Below are 16,751 nucleotides of genomic sequence, written 5' to 3'. Positions count from 1 at the left end.
TGAGATTTCCAGGAAACACTATTTACTCCCTCCTGAAGTACTGGACTTTGCTGTGGACACAAAGGTGTTAAAAGGATAGAACAGCTTTTGCATAATGGATTTTGGAAACTTAATCTGTGAAAGATAAATTGCCAGTTAACAAAATGCACAAGGAAGAGAAAGGTTAAGCTTAATTTAAAAACTCTTATTCAAGTGGCAAATCCTTCTGCCGTGGAATAATTTGTTCACATGTGAACAAAGGTAGGGAGTGTTAGAGATCTGAACTCCCAGCTTTCCACTTAAATACTCCTATAAGGAACAACTTTTTCCTTGCTCAATCAGGTTGCATCCTACTTATATAACAGACATAATTTTATCTAGCACTGTTGAGCACATCAGAATCCGTATTTGAAGAGTTATGCAGGTGTTTAATTCATTTCAGAATCTCACAAGTCAAGTTCCATAGGCTGTTTTTATAGTAGGAATAGAACAAGAGAAGAGAGCTCATATCCCAAATTGTTTAAATTATAGATTCCTTCAAAGTTGCTTCACTGTAGCTATAGTGGTGTAAAGAATGTAGGAGAGACAAAACTTGGAGATGGAAGTAACATCTCAGACCATATAATACAATTTTAAGTTAGACTAGTCTTTCCTCAAGTCTGAAATAAGTTCAGTAAAGCCTACTTTGCAGCAGGAACTTCATGTCTTGCCAATTTTCCTCACATTGGATAAAATATAAAACCACCATGGAAACTTCTCAAGCTCTGCCTTGGTAGAAACTCCTCATAGCCAAAATGTTACAAGAAAACTTTTGCACTGGCCTGTAACAGAAGGACCACTGAAGACTTAAATCAATAAATGTACAGTTATGCCTACACACATGGATGCTATAAAATAGTTAATTGAATGAGAAATAAATGGACAAACTCAATGTTTTCCCAACACAGACACATTAGAACTAGAAAGATTCTGACAAGAAGCCCATATTTATGCCTGTTGCTCCTGCAAGGTTAAAAATGTGAAGTTAGTTAGTTCTTTATAAACTTGTGCTTATTTCTATTCTGTTTTTCCTGGTTTATATGAATATTTTATACTTAAAATAAGTTTGGTTATATAATTTATGTTTTAGTGAAACTTCAGCCTACATTCAAAGCCTCTTCTTTCTTTTTTTAATTTTTATGCAGCCCAGAATCCTGCCTGACCTGGATTAGTGGCACAGAGAAAAGCAATGGCTGTAAGAGTCACATTTTGGTCTGAAAGAAAATGAAACAATATGAATCAGCCCCTTAGCAGTTTTAAAAGGATCAAAGCTGCAACTTTAAAGGTAATTCTAGTGATGTTTAAGGCCACATCAAGAATGTCTACTTTCTGGGTAATGGGTAGAAAGATTTTTTGGAATGGGAACTATGTGAGATGCGTGTGCCTTTTATTTTCCTTTGTCAAAATGAGATGTTAATTTAAAAAAAGTTGAGAGTACAGAATCATACCTAGATTTTAAATACAGTGTTAGTAAGTACAAGGTAAAGCTGCTGTTGGGCACCTCCAGGAACTGATAAGCTCACAACAGTACAATCAAAAGTAGAGAATATTGGCAGAAATCCCATTACTACCAAGTCCAATGATTATTAATACACTCAGAGTGGGAACAGGGCTTGGCTCAATGTACAAGACCCAGCATCTGTCCTTATGAGGCTTCCACCTGCTGCCACTGCCACGTGGTGCCTCACAAACCCCACTTCAAATAGAGAGCACCTTTTGTCATATTCATTGGTTTGGTTTTGTTTTGCAGTTGTAGACATGATTTGCAAAGGGAATATAAATCTAGAAGAGATTTAAGGATTTCAGACAGGCTTCCACAAGGCCTTTGGTAGCACGATGCAAGGGCAAATTCAGTGAGAAAATCAGTTTAATTTGAAATCCTTACCTGGTCTTATCCAAAAGACAGACAGTGGTTGCTGAAGCTGTACTTCCAGGATGAGATAAAGCCATTCAGGTTATTAGCACCGAGAGAGCAGGAGAGCAATTTTCCATTTAATACAGTTAATCAATAGGAGACTCCCACTTCCTCTGGAGGGAAAGGGGTGCAGTGCTTACATAACAGTGATTTCATAAAGCAGCTTGAAAACATTATAATGCTACAAAAAAGGCATTTGAGAATGGAAATGAATGAAGAGGAGAGATAGAGATAATTTATATCATGGGCTCAGGAACACAAGGATAGTGAGGAAGTTGTCAAGGCCTGCTGCATGTGCCAAAAATGGAGGCCAAATGATAAAGACAATCCCCACTGCTGACACAGCAAAGCCAATGCCTAGCACAGAGATTAGGTTATGATTAATGGGCACATGGAAGTGCTTGCCCTAAGCTCTTACCCCAATTCCTTTGAAATTGTCTAAGAAAGTACAGTTACAGAGAAGATCATGCACACCAGATTTGTTTCACTGGGCATATCAGGCACAGTAATTTCTGTCTGTGGGCCACTGTTTAAGAAGCAGTTCACAGTGAAATATGGATTTAGACATGGGGCCTCTGGTTTGTTATCTGCTTTCCCAAGAGCCTGCTAGAAAAGGGTGTCAAAATAATAAAGTGCCTGGAAGTGGCAGTGGAATGAGACACAAGTCTGTACCTGCCTCTGCAAAATGATGAGATGGCACCAGTGAAGCATGGGCTGACACACCTGCTGACACCTTATTTAGCTGGAAACTGAAAACAAGATTACTGGCACTGATAGGAGGGGATATCAGAGTCATGGAGGACTTGCAAAAATATAGAGATGGGGATAAGGCTGGACAAAAATATTGTTTAGAATCCTAGAAGATGCCATCTCCAGCAGAAAATGACACTGAGCACATCTGTGATGAGAATGTGTCACTATAACAGGCAATTTTGTCTCAAAAGACCTTTGCTTCAGGTCCCTGAGGCTGCCAGCCCCAAAGGACATGCACTGGAGATTACAGAAGTTGCACAATGAAAGGCAGAGTTCGTGACTACCAAAAGTGAGGAAAGAGCAGTCAAGCAGGATGAGTTACTGCCCAGTTAAACAGTTTTACACAACACTCATGTCAGACAGGAGACCATCCAGTACAGAACCCAGAGGAAGCCACCAGTAGTATTTATTTTGCACTGCTTATCATTTTGTTTACATGACTAGATATAAGTGTGGGATATTTGCTGTCAATTTGAGAAGATTCATTAATAAAAGTGAATTTTAATTGGTAATTCCAAGGCAGTGGGAACTTGGCTGCTGAGTATGACAGACAGGTTGGAAGCACTTTGTGTCAGAGAGTGTCTTTGCTGTCACACAACATCTCTATCCTTGCTCCCCTCTTTGTGCCTGTTTTCTCCGCAGTAACTCAACCTCCTCAAAAGCAAAACCTCCGTTTGACTCTGGGAAAATCTCCTGTAGGGCCCACAAACAAAGCAGCTGGACAGCTTCCAGTGAAGGAGCCAGGAAGCAAAGCTGCTGGAAAACATGGAAGCATGGAAGGCAGTGTGTCTGTCCCTACAACCCTAAGCACAGGAGGGTGGTTTGCAGCAGCCCTCAGCTCCCAGGAGACAGAGGGACTCATTCCAGAGGCAGGAAGGACAGGGCCACACTAAGTTTGTGTTCCTTGACCTCCCAGCTGGGTAGTACTGGCCTCTCATTATGTTTTTAATTTTAACTTTGCTGAAAAACCTGTATTTTTTGGTTGCTAACATCATCCTCAGGACAAGAATAGCAGAAACTGAATATTAGAAACCATATTTCCCAAGTTCCATTGTGTAAACACATAAAGCTATGCAGACCTAGCTCTCCTTTCCCACATGAGGCCCTTGTTGCACACATTTCACCCTGTGGCTGTGAGGAAGCTCCTCGATTTTAAACAGCCTGAACAGCTCACATACATCTTTGGGACAGAAGGGCATAAAAGTGAAGTGTGTTTGAGAAGAAAATCTGAGTGGGACAAAACATTTTCCTCATCAATAATTGATTTTTGGAGCTTTGTTAGAAAATTCTTGGCCCTGTTAATTACACAAAAAAAAGTATGTTTTATTGCTTGAAAGATCTCTTTTATCATGGAAAACTGTCAAGCTCAGGAGGAGGAAAAGGAATATTGTATTTATGGGAAAAGGACAATGATTTTGTTAGTCTTGATGTACTTTTAAAGAAGTTGAATTAAACTACTGTTACTCCATCTGATTTTCTGCAGTGCTGTACAATCTGGTAAGTGCGTGCTCAATTTATCTGTTTCTGCATGTCTGATGAATAATCCATGGCCATGTATATGAAAATAACATGGCTTAAAAATAACAAAGTAAACTTCTTACTGACATTTGGATAAAATCATTTAACCTGAAAGTGATGTGATAATTGCTTCTTATTGTAGAAAGTGTCTAGTTTTTCTAGACTCCACTGAAAATCTGATCAGTGAATAAAAATAAACGTAACTATAAATACAACACAGTTGTTTACTGATGTTTCTGTGTTTAAATTCTGTATTCTGGACACTTTTTTAGCTGTGACAATTTGACCTTTATTTTATAGGCAAAGAGGGTGGTTTTTGATATCCCTCGGCTCAGTTTAACTGAATCCTCAAAAAATTGTAGACACATCTTCATGACCTGCAGACCTCATGGTGCTTCATAAAGAAATCACAAGAATTTAAAGCCAAATAAATGGGCTTAATTTATATTCTTCCCCCTAAACAGATCACAGCAGCAGAGTGATATAATGTGGGATTCTCAGTTCATAGTTTTAAATAAGATATTTTTACATTTTCATGGTTTCAGTGATTCAAGAAAATGAGGTAGATGGGAATTGTCAGCCTTGAAGAAGTAGCCACACTGAGATTTAGCGGCACTGCTGTCCCACATGCCCTGCATGTGGACTATTCAGTCTGCCAAGATAAAAGTGTTGGAAACCCAAAGCACTTGAAGGATGTCTTATTTGACCTGTAAGCAGCCTGTTATCTCTATGCCTAACAGTCCAGACAGCATGAAGAGCAGAAAAGAGAAATTCTGGATTAAAACCATTTTGTAAGTAGAAGCATACACTAAAGGTACTTGCAACAGTTGGTGGTGTAGTGCTTGTGGTACTTGTAGTGGCAAAAGTAGCCACCCTTTGGAAAATTGGAGACAAGCACCTGAAATCAAAGCTAGGAACCCTTTTTAAGGCTGGATTTATTATGTCTGAAATGATGTATGACAGACCCATCCTTTCACATGCTGTAGAATTCCCTGTTGGCAGCAAACCAACTCTGTGAGGGACATTGCACACCAAGGCAATCCTAGCAAGGAGACATGGACAGGTAAAGAAAAATAGCAAAGTCAGGGGTAGTGCCAAAAATGTCAAATTCAGGATCATTTAAGAAATACCTTCACAAAACCCCTGCCAAATCTTTCAAGAATGATGGGATTGATCCACAAGGTGCCTGAACACCACAACTCCTCTCTTGACCATAGACATAGAAGACTTAAAGGATCCTTCACTGAGTTGAAGGAAGGAATTACAGCTCATACCAAATACTAAAGGCAAAGTTTTCAAATAGATCTTGCTTTCTGCAGGGGTCCATCTATAATAACAGGAATTGCCATGTTGCTAGGTTTCTATTCTCTCTTCCGTGCAATTGTCAGTCAAGTGATTGCTTTATGTAAAAGATTATAATCATTATAATCAAATATAATTTAAAACTTATGCTAGGTGGGCTGATGTTGCATCAGAACCACTCTCAAAGCTACAATTAAGTCTTCTGTCAGTGTTTTTCTTATGAAGTCTGCTGTTCATTGGGTTTTTCATTTATTCATGAGTGTTTATCAAAACTTCAGATGCACTTGTGCATAAATATAATTAAAACATGTTTATTTTATATGGAAGAATATGAAGGTAATTAGTAATGTAATGAGTAGAAGGTCAGAGCAATCACGGGCATTTTTACTTAGTTTGTATTCATAACTCTAAATATCTTTGCACATGTACAATTTCCTTGCAGCTTTGCCATGCTGGCTTAAAAAAATGCCATTATTCCCTGTTTTCAATTTGCACCCTCCCTTCAGGTGTTTATGAAAATGGACACAATCCCCATTTGGTGCAATCAATAGCTGGAACTACACAAATACATTTTTTACATGTTAAGGAGTGTGGAACATTTGAAGTCATGCCTAATACTCCTTTCTGCATATTAATGGATTGACTGGATAGGGACACGTGGTCTGAGGGACACTGACAGAATTATTCCCCTTCAGTTTTAGTCCAGTTCATGTACCTTTGATAATTACCTGGACTCTGACTGTACCAGGCCGTGAGCAACCTGACCCACCCAGCTCTGCTCTGACTAGGTGACCTCCAGAGAGCTCACCTGAATTTTTCTGGTATTTTATGGTGCTATTCTATCACATTTTATATCATCACAAAACCCCTTGTGCTAGAAGGAAAGTTGCTGATCATTAACATGCAGCTCCCCTACTGTGGATTTCTCAGTGCCCATATGGCCTCCCAAGTTAGCAGCAGCAAAAGGACAGATGTTTTTGTTATCACAGCTGGAAGCTGAGTTGCTCAATGAACAACAGAAAGCAAATCATTAGACAACAATCCTTAATGTATAATACAAATCAAGCAGGAAATAAGTAAAAATTGTTTGGAATCTCAATACCGTGTTATGTTTTTCATGCAGTCCAGAAGAGTCAATGCTACAGAAACACCCCTTTAAGGTGTGCAAGCAGTGCAGGAATCAGAGGCCCTACTACCTGAGGTTTTGGCCCCGTGCAGCCTTAAAGAGAGACATGTTGTTTTTAGGCAGGATCTGCCAAGGGGAGAGGAAAACAGATTTGCTCTTGAGAGTTAACTCAGTTCTGGTAAACCATGCATTCCATCTGCCAGCAGGAATATAGTGTTCTGTGATACCACAAAAATGTGTAAAAAGTAAAGTATGTTCTTAAAAAAGGCACAAAGCTGATGCTTGAAAGGTGAGATTCCCTCATCTGTGTGTGATGGTGGAGCCATTGGGCTCTGTGGCACCTGCTCCAAAGCCAGAGGGCATGGACAGAGCTCTGTGAGTGACTTGTGCATTGTGCAGAGCTCTGAATTCCCACACCCAGGAATCCTGCTCCTCCTGTTTCCATGCACACTTTACTGAGTGGTCTAAGTTTGGACTGGGGCTCCACTCGGGAACTGCAGTCACGGTTTTTGTTTGCTGGTAATGAAATCCACTTTCCTGCTTCTCTCTCACAGCCACTGATGATCTGAACATCAGGCATGGCACAAGCCTTTCATTCCTGACAGGACCCCCCTTGTGCCCAGGGAACACACTGCTGGAGGACTTCATGCCCACCCTGAGACTGGGGTGCTCCAGGTGATACTGCAGGAAAGAACTCCTACCTTTCCTGCTTTGAAAACTTCACTCATGGCTTATTCTAGTGAAAACGACTGCTGTGTTGTCCTAAGTGACTTTATTAAAAGGTGTGTGATATTCAGTAGTTAGGTAGGTAAAATTAATGCTGAATGGAATGGTCTGAATTTTGGTGTTTTCTTATAAAAAGAGTGATTTGTGTCAGACGTGGCCTCTTGGAAAAAGCTGTGATCCCAGTGATTAAGAAAGACTGACTTGAGAAACTGGGAACTTGACCACAGAGAGATTTGGGTAAGATTTCTAAAAGCAAGTGATTCAGCACTTCTGCTCCACTGCTTTGTGAGTATCTAAATGTCCTTTGCAAATGGAACTTAACTACATCGGAACATTAATTTCTGAAAGGCATCTTGAGAACAAAAAAATAAGGAGCTAAGCTTGGATCTCCTTCAACTGCATCAGCTCTCTACCAGCCCAAAGTTAGCTGGTGAATGAGAACCAAAAGATGAAAGGAAGTAGCACTTATGGATTTAACTGCAATGAGGAGAAATATTAGAATTCAGTACATCACAGATGAAGTGGAAACTAGATCACATTTAAAAAAAATATTTTCTAATTTACCATCCAAAAGTTCTAGTAGTGATCAAAATAAAGAAATTAAAGTTTACACTGTTCCTTGCTTTGTATGAACTCTTTCACTGATTGCGGGGCTCCAGAAATGAAGAATTGGTTTGTTCACTGTAACATTTTCAATGAATCATATTTAAGGTGACACCCTGGTATTATACTTGAAAGCCATTTAGCAGGGAAACATAATGACCCCTCTTGTAATCCTGGAGTTTTCAATGGAGTGTCCTCATACAGCAGTAATTTGATATTTTGCAGTTTTAAAATGTAATTGAAAGCGTTTTTATTGGATATGTTTTCATTACAGAGCCACCCAGCCTTCATTTGATAAAGCTGTTTAAGAACAGACTGAAAAGGAATGATCAGTCAGAAGGGAAAAATCTCCTGACGAGAAACAGAAAAATAGAAAGCCTGGAAAATTTTTAATCACTGTAAATGCTGAGATAATTACATTGCTCTTCAAGGTATTGTGATTTTTTTTCTCTGCCAGCATTCAGAACCCTCTGTATTACATTAAATGCTTTACTGCAGTCTTTTGTGGTTTCTAAGGTGTAAACTGGCAATTCACTGAAGCCACAGAAGCAGCAGCACTGCCTCGTTTTCCCTGTGTGCTACCAGATTTCTCCTTTTCCTTACCTGTTAGCCTTCACTGCCACTTTATTTGATATTGCAGCTTCCACATGAGCTCTGAGCAGCTTTGGGAAGTACTTACAAACAAGTAGAAGGGCATCTGGTTTTCTGTTTTGCCAGTCTTTGCATCTCTTACTTCTAATTTTCCTGTGTGGTGTTCAGCTTTCCTGATTCAGCAAAGGACCTGGCACTAGTTTTATGCCACAGATTCAAATGAATGAAGTGGAAGTTAGATATTCAGGAATTAGGGATGATGTGCATTTGAAATTGGAAAAATTGGCCCGATATCATAAGAACCAGCTAGGTTTGACAACTGGTGATGGGCTGTGATCGGTTTATGTAGCTCATGGAACTATACCAATAACTCAAAATAGAAAACTTTTGAACTGTATATTTTTTTTACATATTTTTTTACAACATAAAAAACTGATATAGATAAGAACCCACAAAAGTGATCAAAAATAAACAGATTAGGAGACTCATCCTGCTTCATTTTTTTTTCCTAAACTGTTTGTAGGCTGAGAGGTTTTTTTCCGTGCTAAAGCAAGTGATGGGAATTTTTAATTCTTTTGCCGCTAATCTCTAAATGGTAAATGTCCCTCAGTTTTGTTTCAGCAGCTCCCATGAAACCATTCTGATTACCACAAGCATGTTTTTATACTGATTGATTCAGAGACATTAGACAGAAAAGGTATAAAACCATAGAGCTTATAATAGAAAAGTAACTTTGACTGCTGTAATTAAGGACAACCCTTCTCTCACTTAGCAATAAACTGCATTTAGATTTTGTCAGTAATTGGCAAAAGAACAAGTAAACAAAATCACACATTTTTCACTTAAGTTTCATGTCTCACCTGTTCTAGAATACCTCTATCTGTCTTTTTTGATGTGGTGATTATGAACAGTTTTAGGGCGCTGGGAAGAAGAAGGAAAAAAGCCCAAACTATTTATCAGAGAAAATCTTCTGCTTACTTGAGCAACAGAAATGTAGCAATGCCTCAATCTTAATTTCAAGTTCAGTTTGGTTCCTAAAATATTTAGTTTCCTCTCAGACACTTCTCATTTTTCCTTATTCCCTGAAATTCCCTAATTGCAGTCACCCTCTGCAATTTTAGGACCCTGTGCTCTAAATATTTCTGCTTTCTACTCCTTTTTCATTTGGTCTATGTATATTTTTTCCCTTGGTCTATGTATATTTTTTCCTTCATGGCTTTCATCAGTATCATGCTCAGGCTGGAACTCTAAATAGGTCTTCAGAAGTGCCTTATCAGTAAACTGGAAATCCCTTCCGATTTCATTAAGTGTCAAATATTAATTTTCCTATTTTCAAATACTAAAAAATACAGTGCAACTAATCTTGTTCTTTCAATTTTTAAAGCAGAAAAATTGTAAAAAATAATTCCTGCTGAATTCCTTTGAATTTTTTTGCTTTTTTTTAGTGGTTCATAACAGGGAGGAGAGATAAAGCAGTGAGATAATCTGCAGAAAACACAGCACTGGAGGATGCAGCTGCACAAGTTTCATTCAATGATCCTGAATGCTTTCTATTACTTTTCAGGATGTGTGGATTAGTTTAGACCAGCAATTAAGACAATAGATCAGAACTCCCTTTTTATATAGTGGCTGTAAGATTATTATGGAGAATTTCTACTGGCTCATTTAAGTGTTTGCTGAGAGCTGACATTTGCCATAACAGCCAGGTTCTAGGACTCACTTACATGCCAGGGTTCCTGGAGATCCCAGTGCAGATCCAAATGGTATTGAAATGTGTATCCCATTGTGTCATAGGTCACAATTCTCTGCAAAGCAAATAATGAAGGATTCACAAGAAGCTTCAATATAACAGAATAAAAAAACAGCAGTATGGATCTTGAAATCCTCTGTTTGGGAAACAAGGATGCATGTCATTATTTTAAGAAGCAATATCTGATGTCTTCTCCAATTTCTGATTCATCTCCTTTGATTTTAGTATTAAATATTTTTTCTAATAAAGGAATGCATTTGAATATAAAAAAAAAGCATGGGGAAACAAGGAAAAAGTAAAGCAGGACAGGACAAAGAAGCCTTTGGTACTTGCAGAAAAAGGAAAAAAAGGGAAAATTTAACACAAGTAGACTGAAACTTTCAAACACACCTGTGTTTTACAATGCATTTCACTAATTCTCTCAGTGTTAGCTTTCTAACAAATACCATGGACCTGAACTATCAGGTGAGAAGAAACAGGCTGAGCAGTCTCCTATTGCTCCTCACATGGCTTTGGCACAATGGTCAGCATGGGGAGGAAACAGCCACTGGAACAATGTCTGGAGAAAGAGCAAAGAAAAGTGATGGTCATTAAAGAAGACTTAGGGGATTTCTGCTGCTATTTGAGTATCTTAAGGATTACTTTATTATTAGAAACTGATGCATTATTCATATTTTGTTTCCACAGTGTAAAGTGATTTGCTGCAATAAAGCATTTCAATCTGCAGCACTGATTTATGAAATCCAGTTTGGATACCCTGACTTTCTTCCCAAATAATCATGAAAAAATATTTATACAGAGATATATTAATTTTCTATTTGTACTCACTCCAGTATTCTCCTCTGAGATATTTCAGAAAAATACCCTGGATGGATAACATTCTGCAAGACTTTATCTGAATTCAGACACTACTGCTGAGTATTTAGGAGAAATCATCCATAAGAAGGTTTATTCCAGTCTGGTGTATTTTCTGTTTAGAAAAAGTGATTCCCTGGAGATGAGGTGACAGCTGTCCTGTAGCAGCATTAGCAGTGTATTTGCAGCAGGGTTTTATGGATAGATGTTCTTGCAGCTTCTACTTTTTTTCCCTATGCAGTGTTTGTTCCCTCACCTGCTGCAAGGGAGAGAAAATGAAGTGAAAAATGGCATAAATATACCCAGAGTTATACTCTCTGAAGGCTGTGGGAAAAGTTACACTTTTTCCACAGGGGAAAAGTCTAAGTACATGATATGATGTCCTCTGCCCTGTGCAGGTCCACGATGGTCAATAAATAAGGGGAATTTCCTCAGTCACAGACATAAAAAGAGTGTGTTGCACCTATGCAAGGAGCAAATGATTTTTTGAAAAATGGGGCTCTTACACTGTATTATGTATAACAGTTCTCCCCATCGCTGTTCATCCATCTGGATAAAATGGAACCTCTTTCCTCTTCAAATGTCAAATATGTAATATATATTTGGAAATAGAAAAGATACCTTAGGGTACATGCTAATGTACTTCCTTCAATTAGGTTTTATGATTATGACCTTTATTCCAACAATAATTTAATGTTTTAATTAAATTTGCAACCATTTTCATTGCTGCAAGATGTCCTTCATCTCTCTCTACTGTAATTTAATGAAGTGGTTTTCAATCACAATCAGCAATATCTAACAAGAAAGTTTAATATCAGTTTTCAGGAATCTTAGGAGGATCTTTCATGTTTTAAAACAAACTTCATACCAGTGCTAGGGGAAGGAATAATTCCAGCCTCTACTGTAAGCAAAGAATATGCATTTTTGGTTTTGGAGACCAGATGTGGAATATTAAATGTTAATTACAAAAAGAAAATGAAAAGACCCTCCATGTAAGAATGAGAAGAGTTAAAAAATTACAAATTAAACTATTCCAAATATAATAGCACCTTGGTAAAGAATATTCATTGGTAATTGCAATGTCTCTTGACTTAAGGCATGTTTCTTACTAAATATCAAAATCTGGATGCAGGTTACTGAGTTCAGTCTTTATATATTGTTAACACCTCAAATATTCAAGAATCCATTTCCTCAGAAAATATCCATTGACATTTGAAATAATAATCCTGTTTAACCACCTCCTGAAATATTGTGATCTGCCTGGACACAGACATTCATGAAAGGAGTGACTTAGACAATGCAAAAGACTTCTGGAAATAGATTACAGCAGACTATTACTTGTACACCTACAAAAAACTTTGAAAATAGAATTTATTATTTTGAAAACATTGGTCTAGCATTTATTCTTTGCAGCAATTTCTGCCTGAATTCAGTCTTCTTGTTTCTGTACAGATGATTTCTTTTCAACCAGGTTTATGTTGCCTACAATAACAGCAGCAAGGATGTTCAGGAAAAGGGAAAAGAACACCAGAAAAAAAATGTACAGAATATTTAATTTGCAAGAAGAAAATAAACTACTGCTATACATTCTTTATATGACAGCAGCAACTCTGCACATATTTTCACAGAAGGGGGAAGCACAGCTGCAGAAACTGGAAAACAGTTAATAATATTAATTTATCACCTCAGGAAAAAAAAAAGAAATACTATTTTTCTCTTTCTTGCACATAGACTCAAGTTTTCATGGAAGGGCATCCTAGACTTGCACCTCTTTTTTAGGTATTTTAACAAGAACCAGGGAAAACTGAACTAGTTTCTAACTAGAAAAATGTATCACCTTGGAAATAAAAGGTAGCTGAAAGGGGAAATCAGAACACTTAGATCTGAGGAAATTTTGACAGTATCTGCTGACATAGATTACATGGATTTTAAATTCCAGTCACAATGCCAGGTCTGAAGCCAAACCTGACAGCAGCTGGTTTCAGTTCATGTCTACATTTTGGCTGCAAGAAGAGATCTATCTAGTCTGGGGCTGTAGATGTGTTGAGGCTTGATGGTGGTCAAAATCACCTGAAAGTAGCTAAAGTAAAGCACTGTAGCAGTTTGCAGAAGGAGGATGAAAGATGAAGGTTTTCTGAAGCAAGGCAGCGAGCAGAAGCTCCAAATGGAAATAAGAAGTTTCCACAGGAGGGAAGGTGTAAAGCAGAAAAGCAGTGGTACATGTGGTGACAGGAGAAAATATGGGCTGCAGTGAAAATGAACAGAACAGAGTCAGAATCTCTGTTCTGATGAAGTCTGAGGAGATGCCAAGAAATATAACCTGGATTTTGAGAAAACAGAACGAGCCCTGTAACGCTATGAGCCCCATATAATGTCAAGTAATTTCTTCCCCTGCATTCTTCTAAACCTTCTGTAGAGTGAAGGTTCTACCATGGATCTCTTATGTCCCTCTTTCCTGGAAGGTGGTGAGTAAATTTTATCAGTTGCGTCAATGTAGCCTGAGCTCGCACAACAGTGATGTGGGATGCAAACCTTGGTGGGATTTGATACAAATTGCCCTGGCTGGGTAATGAGAAAGAGGGCTGGAAATAACTGGGTTCAATTCTATCCTGACCAAAAGCAATCAGGAATTTACTGAAGCAGCCATTACTTATGGAAGGTTCTCTATTCATTGTGTGGTCACTGCTTTCAGTGCAATTATTATTTCCAGGCATAACCTGGTAATGAATGAAGAGGATTAATTGCTGTTGTGCTTGAACAGTTTCAACCGTGCTCAAAATTCTTTCTGATCTCTTGGCAGACAGGGAATATTTGGCTTCCTGATGGGTTTGAGATGCATCCATATCTGTTAGCAAATGATCTTCACTTCTACTGCTTCTTGATTTTAAAATGTATACAGCTCTCAGCCTGAGACTCCTTTGGTTAAGAAGATGAGTGATTTATCAAGCCTCAACAACCTGGACTGCTCATCTTGCCTAATGACATGAGGTACAAGTGCTGCTTTTGACAAAACAGCATGACATTTCTCTGAACAAACTCAAACAGGGGTTGCCTGGCCATGTGCATATTTAGATTATTTTTTGTGCCAACAATGGAAAACATTTTTGTCTTAATGGAAGGTTTTATTTTTTATTTCCACTGCCTCTAGTTATGAAATTCTCCAGAGAACCATCTACATGAGAGAAAATTGATTCTCAGAAAATATAACAGAAATACCAAAGTAAGGAGAATGCATTATCTAGTGTATGAAAAAGATAAAATACCTTATCTACTTTGTGTCATACTCTGGCAATCAAACTATTGCATCTGAAGTATCCATCTCTGTCTGTCAGTATAGGATGGGTCACTGGCTTCTGCCTCAAAAACTCAGTTTAGCAAAATAATCGGTCTTTCTCAAAAACAAAACAAAACTAACAACCAGAACAACAACAACAACAAAAAATTATAAGCCAGACTTCTGCTAGAATCCTGATTGCTAAAAACCAGCCTTGGTGGTTTTATTTAGTTGTTGATGTGTGATTAAGAAGGTGAATAAAAATGCCTTACAATGTTTAAATTAGGGCCTTATACTTCATCTATTCCCTCACCTGAGTTTTTCCATATCTGAATTAGTCACATTAATGGAGTTGGGATGGTTTACATGATTCCATTCCCTGGATGCAAAAACAATCAGAATGTCTGCTTTTGGGAGCTCTGAGTTGACTACAAGTTGTGAGAACAACTTCATCAAATTAAAAAGTACCTCAGGAATCCAAAAAAGGCTGAAAAGTAAATGCATATTATTACTAAATTCTGAGCCATAAAGTGACCCTGGAAAAATGAGCTTTACAAAATGCCTGAGATCCAGCTTAGCAGTACCCAGGTGATACAGAGGTGCATTCCTAGGAAGAAAACAATCTGCTTAACTTGCAATTCTAAAATGTACCTGGTGGTTTTATCATGTACTGGAAAATAATCTGCAGGTAAAAAAGGTGTTTTGGAACTGCATTAATAATAAAAAATTATAAACCCAGAGTGTCTCTGTCCCTCCAGGAATATTTACTTGAAATGAAAATGTCAGGAGTGTCAGTGGCTGACTGTAGGACAGTGGCACTGCAGATTGGTGTTTCCACCACTGGCTCACCTCCTCCCTGACTGTTACACTGAATTTAACAAAGCTCAGGCACGATGGAGCTCAAGGTTTCACTAAGGAGCACCTGGGAGTCAGGTCCTGTGTTAGGAGGGTTTGTGCACACAGAATGGCTGTGTATATCCTTGTGGCAGGGAGCCCTGGAGAAAAATGGGTATGAGGGGATCAATGACTTGCAGACCATTTTCAGAGCTGGATAACAGCATTTTCAAACCGTCTCTTAGAAAGAGACAGATATATTAGAATATTAGAAGGAAGGCACAGCAAAGGAAGTGATGTGCAAAATCTTTTTTTAGCCTATTGTAGAGTTTAGGCAGAAATTTTTATGATCTTATTGAAGTTATGCAGGACAAATGAAATCACTATCTTTTCAAGGAATTATCTGTCTCTCATGCTTGGTGTGGCGTTGCCCCTTTGAAGAAATTTATCTTAAATACACTTTATTTCCTTTATGTTTAAACTTGCTGTAAAGGATTGTGCTTGTGTCCCAGACACTCTTCATTAAATATTCCTGTGCTGATGCACAAGCATAGTTACTCCCAGAAGAGTGGAGAAGTTTTAACCACACCAAACATCACAACAATTAAGATCCACAGGTACAGGAGATCCACAAAAGCTTTTCATTTTGAACATAAAGTCTCATTATTCATATACAATCAGCAAACCAGGTCAATGTTGATTTTGTCCAACCAAGTTCTTGTCAAGGGGTGGGAAGGAAATTTGGAAAGGCTGAACTTGGGGCTCAGGAATCTCCTCCCAGCCTACCTTCTGCTCCAAGTCAAGCTTGAACAGTAGACAGTCACTGGTTACCCTTCAAAATGAAGGTCAAGCTAATTAGTTTAGAGGATCTATATAAGCATTTAAGAACAACTAAATTAATACTAAATGAGTTAATAATGATTCATATTATTACTTAACAACTAAAAATGACAGAGTCATTATTTTAAGTCTTGGTCCAGTTTACAGCTACCTATCCCATATCAGGAGATGTTCTTCTGAGCTAAAAATACATTTCATCATTGGAAGCAATGAATCTTGGGAGGAGTGGTATTTAAACCATCAGATATTTATAAGCAGCAAAAAGCTGCTCAATAAGTTTTCTGCCCTTTGTAGTTTTCCGCCCTTTATAACAGATAAACTTGGAAATCCTAATACCAGTCTCTTCTATACAATTCTCTTACAATTGAAATTTATTTATTGATTTCTGTTGCTTCTCACCAAACTGGGGATAGTAAAAACTTCATGGTTTGCATTTAAAGTCTGAATACATTGGACTTCAGCTCCTAGCCAGTGAATCTGGTTTGATAACCAGAGATAATTAGTGGCTTACATTTTTAAGAGATTTAGTGAAATCAGCAATGTAAAAAACATTCACTAAAAATTTATCTATTTTTCAGACCAATTTTTGTTTTGTTTGGGTCTGTTTGTTTGCTTGTTTGTTCCCTAAGAGATAATAGATTTTGTA

The sequence above is a fragment of the Serinus canaria genome, chromosome 4 (assembly GCF_022539315.1).
Source record: "Serinus canaria isolate serCan28SL12 chromosome 4, serCan2020, whole genome shotgun sequence".
Taxonomy (NCBI): domain Eukaryota; kingdom Metazoa; phylum Chordata; class Aves; order Passeriformes; family Fringillidae; genus Serinus; species Serinus canaria.
This window is presented reverse-complemented; position numbering follows the sequence as displayed.